The sequence below is a fragment of the Schistocerca americana genome, unplaced genomic scaffold (assembly GCF_021461395.2).
Source record: "Schistocerca americana isolate TAMUIC-IGC-003095 unplaced genomic scaffold, iqSchAmer2.1 HiC_scaffold_45, whole genome shotgun sequence".
Classification (NCBI taxonomy): domain Eukaryota; kingdom Metazoa; phylum Arthropoda; class Insecta; order Orthoptera; family Acrididae; genus Schistocerca; species Schistocerca americana.
The window spans coordinates 1,762,814-1,780,230 of NW_025726181.1; positions in this window are offsets into that span (position 1 = coordinate 1,762,814).

Consider the following 17,417-nt stretch of genomic DNA (forward strand, 5'->3'; position numbering starts at 1 on the left):
CGCTCAAACCACAAACCCTTAGAAGATTCACTCTTATTGTACTTAAGTCGGCATTGTCCCATTTGTATTCAATCCCGATGCAATTTCTGTGTTTCACGGTCAGTGCGAAGGTCCAAGTGATACAGTAATTCTGCACTGGTGAATCGGAATTTAATACTGGTCTTGCACGAGCCGCTCAAACCACAATCTCTTAGAAGATTCACTCTTCTTGTACTTTAGCCGGCGTTGTCCCTTTTGTATTCAATCCCGATGCAAGTTCTGTTTTTGTGAATAATGTGAAGGTCCAAGGGATAAAGTAAACCTGAACTGGTGCATCGGATTCTAACACTGGTCTCCCAGGAGCCGCTCAAACCACAAACTCTTAGAAGATTCACTCTTCTGGTACTTAAGTTGGCATTGTGCCGTTTGTATTCAATCCCTATGCAATTTCTGTGTTTCTTGGTAAATGTGAAATTCCAAGGGCTACAGTGACCCTGCACTGGTGCTTCGGAATCTAATACTGGTTTCCCAGGAGCCGCGCAAAGATCAATCTCATAGAGGATTCACTCTTCTTGTACTTAAGTTGGCATTTTGCATTTTGTATTCAATCCCAATGCAATTGCTGTGTTTCATGGTCAATGTGAAGGTCCAAGGGATACAGTAAACCTGCACTGGTGCATCGCAATCTAATACTGGTGTCCCAGGAGCCGCTCAAACCACAAACTCTTAAAAGATACATTCTTCTTGTACTTTAGTCTCCACTGGGTATTTAGTATTCAATCGCGAAGAAATTTCTGTGTTTCATGGTCAATGTGAAGGTCCAAGCGATGCATTAAAAGTGCACTGGTACATCGTAATCTAATTCTGGTCTCCCAGGAGCCGCTCATAGCACAAAGTTTTAGAATATTTACTCTTCCTGTACTTAAGTCGGCATTGTCCCTTTTGTATTCAATCCCGGTGCGATTTCTGTGTTTAATGGTCAATGTGATGGCCCAAGGGATACAGTAAACCTGCACTGGTGCATCGGAATCTAATACTGGTCTCCCAGGAGCCGCTCATATAACAAATTCTTGGAAGATTCACTCTTCTTCTACTTAAGTCGGCATTGTCAATTTTGGATTCAATCACGATGTAATTTTTGTGTTTCATGGTCAATGTGAGAGTCCAAGGGATACAGTAAATCTGCACTGCTGCATCGGAATCTAATACTGGTCTCCAGGGGCCGCTCATAGCACAAACTCGTAGAATATTTACTCTTCTTGTACTTAAGTCGGCATTATCCCCTTTGTATTCAATCCCGATGCGATTCCTGTGTTTCATGGTCAATGTGAAGGTCCAAGGGATACTGTAAACCTGCACTGGTGCATCGGAATCTGATACTGGTCTCCCAGGAGCCGCTCAATGCACAAACTCTTAGAAGATTCATTCCTCTTGTAGTTTAGTTGGCATTGTGCCTTTTGTATCCAATACCGATGCGATTTCTGTGTTTCATCGTCAATGTCAAGGTCTAAGGGATACAGTAAACCTGCACTGGTGCATCGGAATCTAATACTGGTCTCCCAGGAGCCGCTCAAACCACTAACTCTTAGAAGATTCACTCTTCTTGTACTTAAGTTGGCATTGTGACATTTGTATTCAATCCCGATACAATTGCTGTGTTTAATGGTCAATGTAAAGGTCTGAGTGATACAGTAAACCAGCACTCGTGGATCGGAATCTAATACTGGTCTCCCAGGAGCCGCTCAAACCACAAATTCGTAAAAGATTCACTCTTCTAGTACTTATGTCGGCATTGTCCCTTTTGTATTCAATCTCGATGCAATATCTGTGCTTCATGGTCAATGTGAAGGTCCAATGGATACAGTAAACATGCACTGGTGCATCGGAATCTAATACTGGTCCTCAGGGGCCGCTCAAACCACAAACTCTTAGAAGATTCACTCTTCTAGTAATTAAGTTGTAATTGTGCCGTTTGTATTCAATCCCGATGTAATTGCTGTGTTTTATGGTCAATGTGAAGGTCCATGGGATACAGTATACCTGCACTGGTTCATCGGAATCTAATACTGGTCTCCCAGGAGCCGCTCAAACCACAAACTCCTAGAAGATTTATTCCTCTTGTACTTTAGTTGGCATTGTGCCTTTTGTATTTAATCCCGATGTGATATCCGTGTTTCATGGTCAGTGTGAATGTACAAGGGATACAGTAAACCTGCACTGGTTCATCGCAATCTAATACTGGTCTCCTAGGAGCCGCTCAAAACTCAAACTCTTAGAAGATTCACTTTTCTTGTACTTAAGTCGGCATTGGCACTTTTGTATTCAAACCCGATGTAATTTAAGTGTTTCATTGACAATGTTAAGGTGTAAGGGATACAGTAAACCTGCACTGGTGCATCGTAATCTAATACTGGTCTCCCAGGAGCCGCTCAAATCATAAACTCCTCGAAGATTCACTCTTCTTGTACTTAAGTCGGCATTGTCCCTTTTGTATTCAATCCCGATGCGATTTCTGAGTTTCATGGCCAATGTAAATGTCCAAGGGATACAGTAAACACACACTGGATCATCGGAATCTAAGACTGGTATCCCAGGAGCCGCTCAAACCTCAAACTCTTAGAAGATTTACTCTTCTTGTACTTAATTAGGCATTGTGCCTCTTGTATTCAATCCCGATGATATTGCTGTGTTTCATGGTCAATGTGAAGGTCCGTGGGATACAGTAAACCTGCACTGGTTCATCGGAATCTAATACTGGTCTCCTAGGAGCCGCTCAAAACACAAACTCTTAGAAGATTCACTCTTCTTGTACTTAAGTCGGCATTGTCCCTTTTGTATTCAATCCCGATGCAATTTCTGTGTTTCATGGTGAGTGCGAAGGTCCAAGTGACACAGTAAACCTGCACTGGTGCATCGGAATCGAATACTGGTCTCCCAGGAGCCGCTCATATCACAAACTCTTAGGAGACTCACTCTTCTTGTACTTAAGTCGGCATTGTCACTTTTGTATTCAATCCAGATGAAGTTTCTGTGTTTCATGGTCAATGTGAAGGTTCAAGGGATTCTGCAAACCTGCACTGGTTCATCGGAATCTAATTCTGGTCTCCTAGGAGCCGCTCAAAGGACTAACTCTTAGAAGATTTACTCTTCTTGTACTTAAGTTGGCATTGTCCCTTTTGTATACAATCCCGATGCAATTTCTGTGTTCCATGGTCAACGTGAAGGTCCGAGGGATACAGTAAACCTGCACTGGTGCATCAGAATCTAATACTCGTCTCCAGGGGCCGCTCAAACCACAAACACTTAGCAGATTCACTCTTCTTGTACTTAAGTCGGCATTGTGCTCTTTATATCCATTCCCAATGCGATTTCTGTGTCTCACGGTGAATGTGAATGTCCAAGGGATTCAGTAAACCTGCACTGGTGCATCGGAATCTAATACTGGTCCCTCAGGAGCCACTGAAACCACAAACTCTTTGAAGATTCACTCTTTTTGTACTAAAGTCGGCATTGTTCCATTTGTATTCGCTCCCGATGCATTTTCTGTTTTCATGGTCTATGTGAATATCCAAGAGATACAGAAAACTTGCACCGGTGCATCGGAATCTAATACTGGTCTTCAAGGAGCCGCTCAAACCACAAACTCTTAGAAGATTCACTCTTCTTGTACTTTAGCCGGCATTGTCCCTTTTGTATTCAATCCCGATGCAAGTTCTGTTTTTGTGAATAATATGAAGGTCCAAGGGATACAGTAAACCAGAACGGGTGCATCGGATTCTAATACTGGTCTCCCAGGAGCCGCTCAAACCGCAAACTCTTAGAAGATTCACTCTTCTGGTACGTAAGTTGGCATTGTGCCGTTTGTATTCAATCCCTATGCAATTTCTGTGTTTCTTGGTAAATGTCAAATTCCAAGGGCTACAGTATACCTGCACTGGTGCTTCGGAATCTAATACTGGTTTACCAGGAGCCGCTCAAACCACAAACTCTTAGAAGATTCACTCTTCTTGTACTTTAGTTCTCATTGGGCATTTTGTATTCAATCGCCATGCAATTTCTGTGTTTCATGGTCAATGTGAAGGTCCAAGGGATACATTATAATTGCACTGGTACATCGGAATCTAATACTGGTCTTCCAGGAGCCGAATAAATAACAAATTCTTGGAAGATTCACTCTTCTTCTACTGAAGTCGGCATTGTCCCTTTTGGAATCAATCACGATGCAATTTCTGTCTATCATGGTCAATGTGAGGGTCCAAGGGATACAGTAAATCGCCACTGGTGCATCGGAATCTAATACTGGTTTCCAGGGGCCGCTCATAGCACAAGCTCGTAGAATATTTACTCTTCTTGTACTTAAGTCGGCATTATCCCTTTTGTAATTAATCCCGATGTGATTCCTGTGTTTCATGGTCAATGTGAATGTCCAAGGGATACTGTAAACCTGCACTGGTGCATCGGAATCTGATACTGGTCTCCCAGGAGCCGCTCAATGCACAAACTCTTAGAAGACTCACTCTTCTTGTACTTAAGTCGGTATTGTCCCTTTTGTATTCAATCCCGATGCGATTCCTGTGTTTCACGGTCAATCTGAAGGCCCAAGGGATACAGTAAACCTGCACTGGTGCATCGGAATCTAATACTGGTCTCTCTGGAGCCGCTCAAAGCACCAATTCTTAGAAGATTCACTCTTCTTGAATTCAAGTCGGCATTGTCCGTTTAGTATTCAATCCCGATGCTATTTCTGTGTTTCATTGTCAATGTGAAGGTCCACGGGATACAGTAAACCCGCACTGGCGTAACGGAATCTAATACTGGTCTCCCAGGAGCCGCTCAAACCACAAACTCTTAGAAGATACATTCTTCTTGTACTTTAGTTCTCATTGGGTTTTTTGTATTCAATCGCCATGCAATTTCTGTTTTTCATGGTCAATGTGAAGGTCCATGGGATACATTAAAATTGCACTGGTACATCGGAATCTAATACTGGTCCCCCAGGAGCCGCTCATAGCACAAACTCTTAGAATATTTACTCTTCCTGTACTTAAGTCGGCATTGTCCCTTTCGTATTTAATCCCTGTGCGATTTCTGTTTTTAATGGTCAATGTGATGGCCCAAGGGATACAGTAAACCTGCACTGGTGCATCGGAATCTAATACTGGTCTCCCAGGATCCGGTCAAATAACAAATTCTTGGAAGATTCACTCTTCATCTACTTAAGTCGGCATTGTCCCATTTGGTTTCAATCACGATGCAATTTCTGTGTTTCATGGTCAATGTGAGGGTCAAAGGGATACAGTAAATCTGCACTGGTGCATCGGAATCTAATACTGGTCTCCAGGGGCCGCTCATAGCGCAAACTCGTAGAAAATTTACTCTTCTTGTACTTAAGTCGGCATTATCCCTTTTGTATTGAATCCCGATGCGATTCCTGTGTTTCATGGTCAATGTGAAGGTCCAAGGGATACTGTAAACCTGTACTGGTGCATCGGAATCTAATACTGGTCCCCAGGGGCCGCTCAAACCACAAACACTTAGAAGATTCACTCTTCTAGTAATTAAGTTGTAATTGTGCCGTTTGTATTCAATCCTGATGTAATTGCTGTGTTTTATGGTCAATGTGAAGGTCCAAGGGATACAGTAAACCTGCACTGGTTGATCGGAATCTAATACTGGTCTCCCAGGAGCCGCTCAAACCACAAACTCTTAGAAGATTTACTCTTCTTGTACTCAATTAGGCATTGTGCCTCTTGTATTCAATCCCGATCAATTGCTGTGTTTCATGGTCAATGTGAAGGTCTAAGGGATCCAGTAAACCTGCACTGGTGCATCGGAATCAAATACTGGTCTCCCAGGAGCCGCCCAAATAACAGATACTTGGAAGATTCACTCTTCTTCAACTTAATTCGGCATTGTCTCATTTGGAATCAATCACGATGCAATTTCTGTGTTTCATGGTCAATGTGAGGGTCCAACGGATACAGTAAATCTGCACTGGTGCATCGGAATCTAATACTGGTCTCCAGCGGCCGCTCATAGCACAACCTCGTAGAATATTTACTCTTCTTGTACTTGAGTCGGCATTATCCCTTTGGTATTCAATCCCGATGCGATTCCTGTGTATCAAGGTCAATGTGAAGGTCCAAGGGATACTGTAAACCTGCACTGGTTCATCGGAATCTAATACTGGTCTTCTAGGAGCCGCTCAAAAGACTAACTCTTAAAAGATTTGTTCTTCATGTACTTAGGTCGGCATTGTCCCTTTTGTATACAATCTCGATGCAATTTCTGTGTTCCATGGCCAATGTGAAGGTCCAAGGCATACAGTAAACCTGCACTGGTGCATCAGAATCGTATACTGGTCTCCAGGGGCCGCTCAAACCACAGACTCTTAGTAGATTCACTCTTCTTGTACTTAAGTCGACTTTGTGCTCTTTTTATCCATTCCCGATGCGATTTCTGTATCTCACGGTGAATGTGAAGGTCCAAGGGATACAGTAAACCTGCACCGATGCATCGGAATCTAATACTGGTCCCCCAGGAGCAGCTCAAACCACAAACTCTTAGAAACATTCACTCTTTTTGTACTCAAGTCGGCATTGTCCCATTTGTATACACTCGTGATGCATTTTCTGTTTTCATGGTCAATGTGAATATCCAGGAGAAACAGAAAACCTGCACCGGTGCATCGGTATCTAATACTGGTCTTCCAGGATTCGCTCAAACCACAAACTCTTAGAAGATTCACTCTTATTGTACTTAAGTCGGCATTGTCCCATTTGTATTCAATCCCGATGCAATTTCTGTGTTTCACGGTCTGTGCGAAGGTCCAAGTGATACAGTAAACCTGCACTGGTGAATGGGAATCTAATACTGGTCTTGCAGGAGCCGCTCAAACCACAATCTCTTAGAAGATTCACTCTTCTTGTACTTTAGCCGGCATTGTCCCTTTTGTATTCAATCCCGATGCAAGTTCTGTTTTTGTAAATAACGTGAATGTCCAAGGGATAAAGTAAACCTGAACTGGTGCATCGGATTCTAACACTGGTCTCCCAGGAGCCGTTCAAACCACAAATTCTTAGAAGATTCACTCTTCTGGTACTTAAGTTGGCATTGTGACTTTTGTATTCAATCCCTATGCAATTTCTGTGTTTCTTGGTAAATGTGAAACTACAAGGGCTACAGTAACCCTGCACTGGTGCTTCGGAATCTAATACTGGTTTCCCAGGAGCCGCCCAAAGAACAATCTCATAGAGGATTCACTCTTCTTGTACTTAAGTCGGCATTGTCCCTTTTGTATCCAATCCCGATGCACATTCTGTTTTTCATGGTCAATGTGAAGGTCCAAGGGATACAGTAAACCTGCACTGGTGCATCGGTACCTAATACTGGTATACCAGGAGCCGCACAAATCACGAACTCTTAGAAGATTCACTCTTCTTATAGTTAAGTCAGCATTGTCCCTTTTGTATTCAATCCCGATGCAATTTCTGTGTTTCATGGTCAATGTGCAGGTCCAGAGGATACAGTAAACCTACACTGGTGCATCGCAATCTAATACTGGTCTTCAACGAGCCGCTAAAAAGACAAATTCTTAGAAGATTCACTCATCTTGTACTTAAGTTTTCATTGTCCCTTTTGTATTCAATCCCGATGCAATATCTGTGTTTCATGGTCAATGCGAAGGTCCAAGGGAGACAGTAAACCTGCACTGGTGTATCGAAATCTAATACTCTTCTACCAGGAGACGCTCAAAGGACGATTTCTTAGAAGATTCACTCTTCTTGTACTTAAGTCGGCACTGTCCCTTTTGTATTCAATCCCGATGGAATATCTGTTTTCATGTATAATGCGAAGCTGCACGGGATACAGCAAACCTCCACAGGGGCATCGAAAACTAATACTGGTCTCCAAGGAGCCGCTCAAACAAGAAACGCTTAGAAGATTCACTCTTCTTGTACTTAAGTTTGCATTGGGCCTTTTGTATTCAATCCCGATGCTATTTCTGTGTATCATGGTTAAAGTGAAGGACCAAGGGATACAGTAAACCTGCACTGGTGCATCGGAATCCAATACTGGTTGCCCAGGACCGCTCAAAGCACAAACTCTTATTAGATTCACATTTTCTACACTTAAGTCGGCATTGTGCCTTTTGTATTCGATCCCGATGAGATATCTGTGTTTCAAGGTCAATGAAAAGGACCAAGGGATACAGTAAACCTGCACTGGTGCATCGGAATCTAATACTGGTCTGCCTGGAGCCGCTCAAAGCACCAATTCTTAGAAGATTCACTCTTCATGAATTTAAGTCGGCATTGTCCCTTTAGTATTCAATCCCGATGCTAGTTCTGTGTTTATTGGTCAATGTGAAGGTCCACGGGATACAGTAAACCCGCACTGGCGTAACGGAATCTAATACTGGTCTCCCAGGAGCCGCTCAAACCACAAACTCTTAGAAGATACATTCTTCTTGTACTTTAGTTCTCATTGGGTATTTAGTATTCAATCGCGAAAAAATTTCTGTGTTTCATGGTCAATGTGAAGGTCCAAGCGATACATTAAAAGTGCTCTGGTACATCGTAATCTATTTCTGGTCTCCCAGGAGCCGCTCATAGCACAAACTCTTAGAATATTTACTCTTCCTGTACTTAAGTCGGCATTGTCCCTTTTGTATTCAATCCCAGTGCGATTTCTGTGTTTAATGGTCAATGTGATGGCCCAAGGGATACAGTAAATCTGCGCTGCTGCATCGGAATCTAATACTGGTCTCCAGGGGCCGCTCATAGCACAAACTCGTAGAATATTTACTCTTCTTGTACTTAAGTCGGCATTATCCCTTTTGTATTCAATCCCGATGCCATTCCTGTGTTTCATGGTCAATGTGAAGGTCCAAGGGATACTATAAACCTGCACTGGTGCATCGGAATCTGATACTGGTCTCCCAGGTGCCGCTCAATGCACAAACTCTTAGAAGATTCATTCTTCTTGTAGTTTAGTTGGCATTGTGCTTTTTGTATCCAATACCGAAGCGATTTCTGTGTTTCATCGTCAATGTCAAGGTCTAAGCGATACAGTAAACCTGCACTGGTGCATCGGAATCTAATACTGGTCTCCCAGGAGCCGCTCAAACCACTAACTCTTAGAAGATTCACTCTTCTTGTACTTAAGTTGGCATTGTGACTTTTGTATTCAATGCCGATACAATTGCTGTGTTTAATGGTCAATGTAAAGGTCCGAGGGATACAGTAAACCAGCACTCGTGGATCGGAATCTAATACTGGTCTCCCAGGAGCCGCTCAAACCACAAACTCGTAGAGGATTCACTCTTCTAGTACTTATGACGCCATTGTCCCTTTTGTATTCAATCTCGATGCAATATCTGTGCTTCATGGTCAATGTGAAGGTCCAAGGGATACAGTAAACCTGCACTGGTTCATCGGAATCTAATACTGGTCTCCCAGGAGCCGCTCAAACCACAAACTCTTAGAAGATTTACTCTTCTTGTACTTAATTAGGCTTTGTGCCTCTTGTATTCAATCCCGATGCAATTGCTGTGTTTCATGGTCAAGGTGAAGGTCCAAGGGATACAGTAAACCTGCCCTGGTGCATCGGAAACTAAGACTGGTATCCCAGGAGCCGCTCAAACCACAAACTCCTAGAAGATTTATTCTTCTTGTACTTTAGTTGGCATTGTGCCTTTTGTATATAATCCCGATGTGATATCTGTGTTCCATGGTCAGTGTGAATGTACAAGGGATACAGTAAACCTGCACTGGTTCATCGGAATCTAATACTGGTCTCCTATGTGCCGCTCAAAACTCAAACTTTTAGAAGAATCACTTTACTTGTACTTAAGTCGGCATTGACAGTTTTGTATTCAATCCCGATGCAATTTCAGTGTTTCATTGTCAATATTAAGGTGTAAGGGATACAGTAAACCTGCGCTGGTGCATCGTAATCTAATACTGGTCTCCCAGGAGCCGATCAAAGCATAAACTCCTCGAAGATTCACTCTTCTTGTACTTAAGTTGGCACTGTCCCTTTTGTATTCAATCCCGATGCGATTTCTGTGTTTCATGGTCAATGTAAATGTCCAAGGGATACAGTAAACCTGCACTGGTTCATCGGAATCTAAGACTGGTATCCCAGGAGCCGCTCAAACATCAAACTCTTAGAAGATACACTCTTCTTGTACTTAAGTTGGCATTGTCCCTTTTGTATTCAATCCCGATGCAATTTCTGTGTTTCATGGTCAATGTGAAGGTCCAAGGGATACAGTAAATCTGCGCTGGTGCATCGCAATCTAATACTGGTCTCCAGGGGACGCTCAAACCACAAACTCTAGAAGATTCACTCTTCTTGTACTAGTTGGCATTGTGCTTTTCCTATTCAATTCCGATGCAATTTCTGTGTTTCAAGGTCAATGTGAAGGTCCAAATGAGACAGTAAACCTTTATTTGTGCAACGGAATCTAATACTGGTCTCCCAGGAGACGCTCAAACCACAAACTCTTGGGTGATTCACTCTTCTTGTACTTAAGTCTGAATTATTCCTTTTGTATTCAATCCCTATGCGATTGCAGAGTTTCATGGTCAATGTGATGGTCCAAGGGATACAGTAAACCTGCACTGGTGCACCGGAATCTAATACTGGTCTCCCAGGTGCCGCTCAGACCACAAACTCTTAGAAGATTCTCTCTTCTTGTACTTAAGTCGGCATTGTCCTAATTGTATTCAATCCCGATGCAATTTCTGTTTTCATGAATAATGTGAAGGTCCAAGGGATACAGTAAAACTGCACTGGTGCATCTGAATCTAATACTGGTCTCCCAGAAGCCACTCAAATGATAAATTCTTAGAAGATTCACTCTTCTAGTACTTAAGTCGGCATTGTCCATTTTGTTTTCAGTCCCGATGCAATATCTGTGTTTGTTATTTTCAATGTGAAGGTCCAAGGGATACAGTAAACCTGCATTGGTGCAGCGGAATCTAATACTGGTCTCCCAGGAGCCGCTGAAACCACAAACTCGTAGAAGATTCACACTTCTTGTACTTAAGTCGGCATTGTCCCTTTTGTATTAAATCCCGCTCTAACTTCTGTGGTTTATCGTCAATGTGAAGGTCCAAGGGATACAGTAAACCTGCACTAGTGCATCGGAATCTAATACTGGTCTGCCAGGTGCCGCTCAAACCACAAACTCTTAGAAGGTTTGCTCTTCTTGCCCAAGAAATTCACAGTGCCGTAGACACTGGCGAGCAGATTGATGCCGTATTCCTGGACTTCAGGAAGGCATTTGATACGGTTCCGCACTTACGTTTAGTGAAAAAAATACGAGCCTACGGAATATCGGACCAGGTTTGTGATTGGATTCAGGATTTCCTAGAAGAAAGAACACAACATGTCATTCTTAACGGTTCAAAATCTGCAGATGTAGAGGTAATTTCGGGAGTACCGCAGGGAAGCGTGATAGGACCTTTATTGTTGACAATATACATAAATGACTTAGTTGACAACATCGGTAGCTCCGTGAGGCTATTTGCAGATGACACGGTTGTCTACAAGAAAGTAGCAACATCAGAAGACTCGTACGTACTCCAGGAGGACCTGCAGAGGATTAATGCATGGTGGGACAGCTGGCAGCTTTCCCTAAACGTAGATAAATGTAATATAATGCGCATACATAGGGGCAGAAATCCATTCCAGTACGATTATGCCATAGGTGGTAAATCATTGGAAGCGGTAACGACCGTAAAATACTTAGGAGTTACTATCAGGAGCGATCTGAAGTGGAATGATCACATAAAACAAATAGTGGGAAAAGCAGGCGCCAGGTTGAGATTCATAGGAAGAATTCTAAGAAAATGTGACTCATCGACGAAAGAAGTAGCTTACAAAACGCTTGTTCGTCCGATTCTTGAGTATTGCTCATCAGTATGGGACCCTTACCAGGTTGGATTAATAGAAGAGATAGACATGATCCAGCGAAAAGCAGCGCGATTCGTCATGGGGACACTTAGTCAGCGCGAGAGCGTTACGGAGATGCTGAACAAGCTCCAGTGGCGGACACTTCAAGAAAGGCGTTACGCAATACGGAGAGGTTTATTATCGAAATTACGAGAGAGCACATTCCGGGAAGAGATGGGCAACATGTTACTACCGCCCACATATATCTCGCGTAATGATCACAACGAAAAGATCCGAGAAATTAGAGCAAATACGGAGACTTACAAGCAGTCGTTCTTCCCACGCACAATTCGTGAATGGAACAGGGAAGGGGGGATCAGATAGTGGTACAATAAGTACCCTCCGCCACACACCGTAAGGTGGCTCGCGGAGTATAGATGTAGATGTAGATGTAGATGTAAGTCGGCATTGTCGCTTTTGAATTCAATTCCGATGCAGTTACTGTGTTTCATGGTCAATAAGAAGCTGCAAGTGATACAGTAAACCTGCACTGGTGCATTGCAATCTAATACTGGTCTCCCAGGAGCCGCACAAACCCCAAACTGTTAATAGATTCGCTTGTCTTGTACTTAAGTCGGCATTGTCCCTGTTGAAATCAATCACGATGCAATTTCTGTTTTCATGGGCAATGTGAAGGTGCAAGGGATACGGTAAACCTGCACTAATGCATCGGAATCTAATACTGGTCTCCCAGGAGCCGCACAAACCACGAACTCTTAGAAGATTCACTCTTCTCGTACTTCAGTCGGCCTTGTCCATTTTGTATTCAATCGCGATGCAGTTTCTGTTTTCATGAATAATGTAAAGGTCCAAGGGATACTGTAAACCTGCACTGGTGCATCGGAATCTGAAACTGGTCTCCCAGGAGCCGCTCAATGCACAAACTCTTACAAGATTCATTCTTCTTGTTGTTTAGTTGGCATTGTGCCGTTTGTATCCAATCCCGATGCGAATTCTGTGATTCATGGTCAATGTCAAGGTCTAAGGGATACAGTAAACCTGCACTGGTGCATCGGAATCTAATACTGGTCTCCCAGGAGCCGCTGAAACCACTAACTCTTAGAAGATTCACTCTTCTTGTACTTAAGTTGGCATTGTGACTTTTGTATTCAATGCCGATACAATTGCTGTGTTTAAAGGTCAATGTAAAGGTCCGAGGGATACAGTAAACCAGCACTCGTGGATCGGAATCTAATACTGGTCTCCCAGGAGCCGTTCAAACCACAAAGTCGTAGATGATTTACTCTTCTACTACTTAGGTCGGCATTGTCCCTTTTGTATTCAACCCCGATGCAATATCTGCACTTCATGGTCAATGTGAAGGTCCAATGGTTACAGTAAACCTGCACTGGTGCATCGGAATCTAAGACTGGTATCCCTGGAGCCGCTCAAACCTTAAACTCTTAGAAGATTTACTCTTCTTGTACTTAATTAGGCATTGTGAATCTTGTATTCAATCCCAATGCAATTGCTGTGTTTAATGGTCAATGTGAAGGTCCAAGGGATACAGTAAACCTGCACAGGTGCATCGGAATCTAAGACTGTAATCCCTGGAGCCGCTAAAACCACAAACTGTTAGAAGATTCTTTCTTCTTGTACTTTAGTCGGCATTGTTCCTTTAGTATTCAATCGCGATGGAATTTCTGTTTTCATGAATATAGTGAAGGTCCAAGGGATACAGTAAACCTGCACTGGTGCATCAGAATCTAATACTGGTCTCCCAAGAGCGGCTCATAGCACAAACTCTTAGAATATTTACTCTTCCTGTACTTAAGTTGGCATTGTCCATTTTGTATTCAATCCCGGTGCGATTTCTGTGTTTAATGGTCAATGTGATTGCCGAAGGGATACAGGAAACCTGCACTGGTGCATCGGAATCTAATACTGGTCTCCCAGGAGCCGCTCAAATAACAAATTCTTGGAAGATTCACTCTTCTTCTACTTAAGTCGTCATTGTCCCTTTTGGATTCAATCACGATGCAATTTCTGTGTTTCATGGTCAATGTGAGGGTCCAAGGCATACAGTAAATCTGCACTGGTGCATCGGAATCTAATACTGGTCTCCAGGGGCAGCTCATAGCACAAACTAGTAGAATTATTACTCTACTTGTACTTAAGTCGGCATTATCCCTTCTGTATTCAATCCCAATGCGATTCCTGTGTTTCATGGTCAATGCGAAGGTCCAAGGGATTCAGTAAACCTGCACTGGTGCATCGGAATCTAATACTGGTCTCCCAGGAGACGCTCAAACCACAAACTCTTAGAAGATTCACTCTTCTTGTACTTAAGTCGGCATTGTCCCAATTGTATTCAATCCCGATGCAATTTCTGTTTTCATGAATAATGTGAAGGTCCAAGGGATACAGTAAAACTGCACTGGTGCATCGGAATCTAATACTGGTCTCCCAGAAGCCGCTCAAATCATAAATTCTTAGAAGATTCACTATTCTGGTACTTAAGTCGGCATTGTCCATTTTGTTATCAATCCCGATACAATTTCTGTGTTTCATTTTCAATGTGAAGGTCCAAGGGATACAGTAAACCTGCATTGGTGCATCGGAATCTAATACTGGTCTCCCAGGAGCCGCTGAAACCACAAACTCGTGGAAGATTCACACTTCTTGTACTTAAGTCGACATTGTCCTTTTTCTATTAAATCCCGCTCTAATTTCTGTGATTCATCGTCAATGTGAAGGTCCAAGGGATACAGTAAACCTGAACTAGTGCATCGTAATCTAATACTGGTCTCCCAGGAGCCGCTTAAACCACAAACTCCAAGAAGATTTATTCTTCTTGTACTTTAGTTGGCATTGTGCCTTTTGTATTCATTCCCCATGTGATATCTGTGTTTCATGGTCAATGTAAATGTCCAAGGGAAACAGTGAACCTGCACTGGTGCATCGGAATCTAATACTGGTCCCCAGGGGCCGCTCAAACCACAAACTCTTAGAAGATTCACTCTTCTAATAATTAAGTTGTAATTGTGCCGTTTGTATTCAATCCCGATGTAATTGCTGTGTTTTATGGTCAATTTGAAGGTCAAAGGGACACAGTAAACCTGCTCTGGTTCATCGGAATCTAATACTGGTCTCCCAGGAGCCGCTCAAACCTTAAAATCTCAGAAGATTTACTCCTCTTGTACTTAATTAGGCATTGTCAGTTTTGTATTCAATCCCGATGCAATATCTGTGTTTCATGGTCAATGCGAAGGTCCAAGGGAGACAGTAAACCTGCACTGGTGTATCGAAAATAATACTCTTCTTCCAGGCGACGTTCAAAGGACAAATTCTTAGAAGATTCACTCTTCTTGTAGTTAAGTCGGCACTGTCCCTTTTATATTCAATCCCGATGCAGTTTCTGTGTTTCATGGTCAATGTGAAAGTCCAAGGGATGCAGTAAACCTGCACTGGTGCATCGGAATCTAATACTGGTCCCCAGGGGCCGCTCAAACCACAAACTCTTAGAAGATTCACTCTTCTAATAATTAAGTTGTAATTGTGCCGTTTGTATTCAATCCCGATGTAATTGCTGTGTTTTATGGTCAATTTGAAGGTCAAAGGGACACAGTAAACCTGCTCTGGTTCATCGGAATCTAATACTGGTCTCCCAGGAGCCGCTCAAACCTTAAAATCTCAGAAGATTTACTCCTCTTGTACTTAATTAGGCATTGTGAATCTTGTATTCAATCCCAATCCAATTGCTGTGTTTCATGGTCAATGTGAAGGTCCAAGGGATACAGTAAACCTGCACTGGTGCATCGGAATCTAAGACTGGTATCCCTGGAGCCGCTCAAACCACAAACCCTTAGAAGATTCTTTCTTCTTGTACTTTAGTCGGCATTGTCCCTTTAGTATTCAATCCCGATGGAATTTCTGTTTTCATGAATAATATGAAGGTCCAAGGGATACAGTAAACCTGCACTGGTGCATCGGAATCTAATACTGGTCTCCCAGGAGCCGCTCATAGCACAAACTCTTAGAATATTTACTCTTCCTGTACTTAAGTCGGCATTGTCCCTTTTGTATTCAATCCCGGTGCGATTTCTGTGTTTAATGGTCAATTTGATTGCCCAAGGGATACAGGAAACCTGCACTGGTGCATCGGAATCTAATACTGGTCCCCCAGGAGCCGCTCAAATAACACATTCTTGGAAGATTCACTTTTCTTCTACTTAAGTCGGCATTGTCCCTTTTGGATTCAATCACGATGCAATTTCTGTGTTTCATGGTCAATGTGAGGGTCCAAGGGATACAGTAAATATGCACTGGTGCATCGGAATCTAATACTGGTCTCCAGGGGCAGCTCATAGCACAAACTCGTAGAATTAGTACTCTACTTGTACTTAAGTCGGCATTATCCCTTTTGTATTCAATCCCGATGCGATTCCTGTGTTTCATGGTCAATGCGAAGGTCCAAGGGATTCAGTAAACCTGCACTGATGCATCGGAATCTAATACTGGTCTCCCAGGAGCCGCTCAAACCTTAAAATCTTAGAAGACTTACTCTTCTTGTACTTAATTAGGCATTGTGAATCTTGTATTCAATCCCAATCCAATTGCTGTGTTTCATGGTCAATGTGAAGGTGCAAGGGATACAGTAAACCTGCACTAGTGCATCGGAATCTAATACGGGTTTCTCAGGAGCCACCCAAAGTACAAACCCTTATAGTGGATTCACGTTTCTTATACTTAAGTCGGCATTGTGCCTTTTGTATTCAATCCCGATGCGATATCTGTGTTTGACGGTCAATGTGAAGGTCCAAGGTATACAGTAAACCATCACTGGTGCATTGGAATCTAATACTGGTCTCCCAGGAGCCGCTCAAATCACAAACTCTTAAAAGATTCATTTTTCTTGAAATTAAGTCGGCATTGTCCCTTTTGTATTCAATCCCGATGTAATTTCTGTTTCTCATTTTCAATGTGAAGGTCCAAGGGATACAGTAAATCTGCACTGGTGCATCGGAATCTAATACTGGTATCCTAGGAGCCGCTCAAACCACAAACTCTTGGAAGATTCATTCTTTAGTACATTAGTTGGCATTGTGCCCTTTGTATTCAATCCTGATGCGATTTTTGTGTCTCATGGTCAATGTAAAGGCTTAAGGGATACTGTAAACCTGCACTGGTTCATCGGAATCTAATACTGGTCTTCCAGAAGCCGCTCAAATCACAAACACTTAGAAGATTCATTCTTCTTGAATTTAAGGCAGCATTCTCTCTTTTTTATTCAATCCCGATGCAATTTCTGTGTTTCATGGTCAGTGTGAAGGTCCAAGGGATACAGTAAACCTGCACTGGTGCATCGCAATCTAACACTGGTATCCTAGGAGCCGCTGAAACCACAAACTCTTGGAAGATTCATTCTTCTTGTACTTTAGTTGGAATTGTGCCTTTTGTATTGAATCCCGATGCGATTTCTGTGTCTCATGGTCAATGTGAAGGTCCAAGGTATACTGTAATCCTGTACTGGT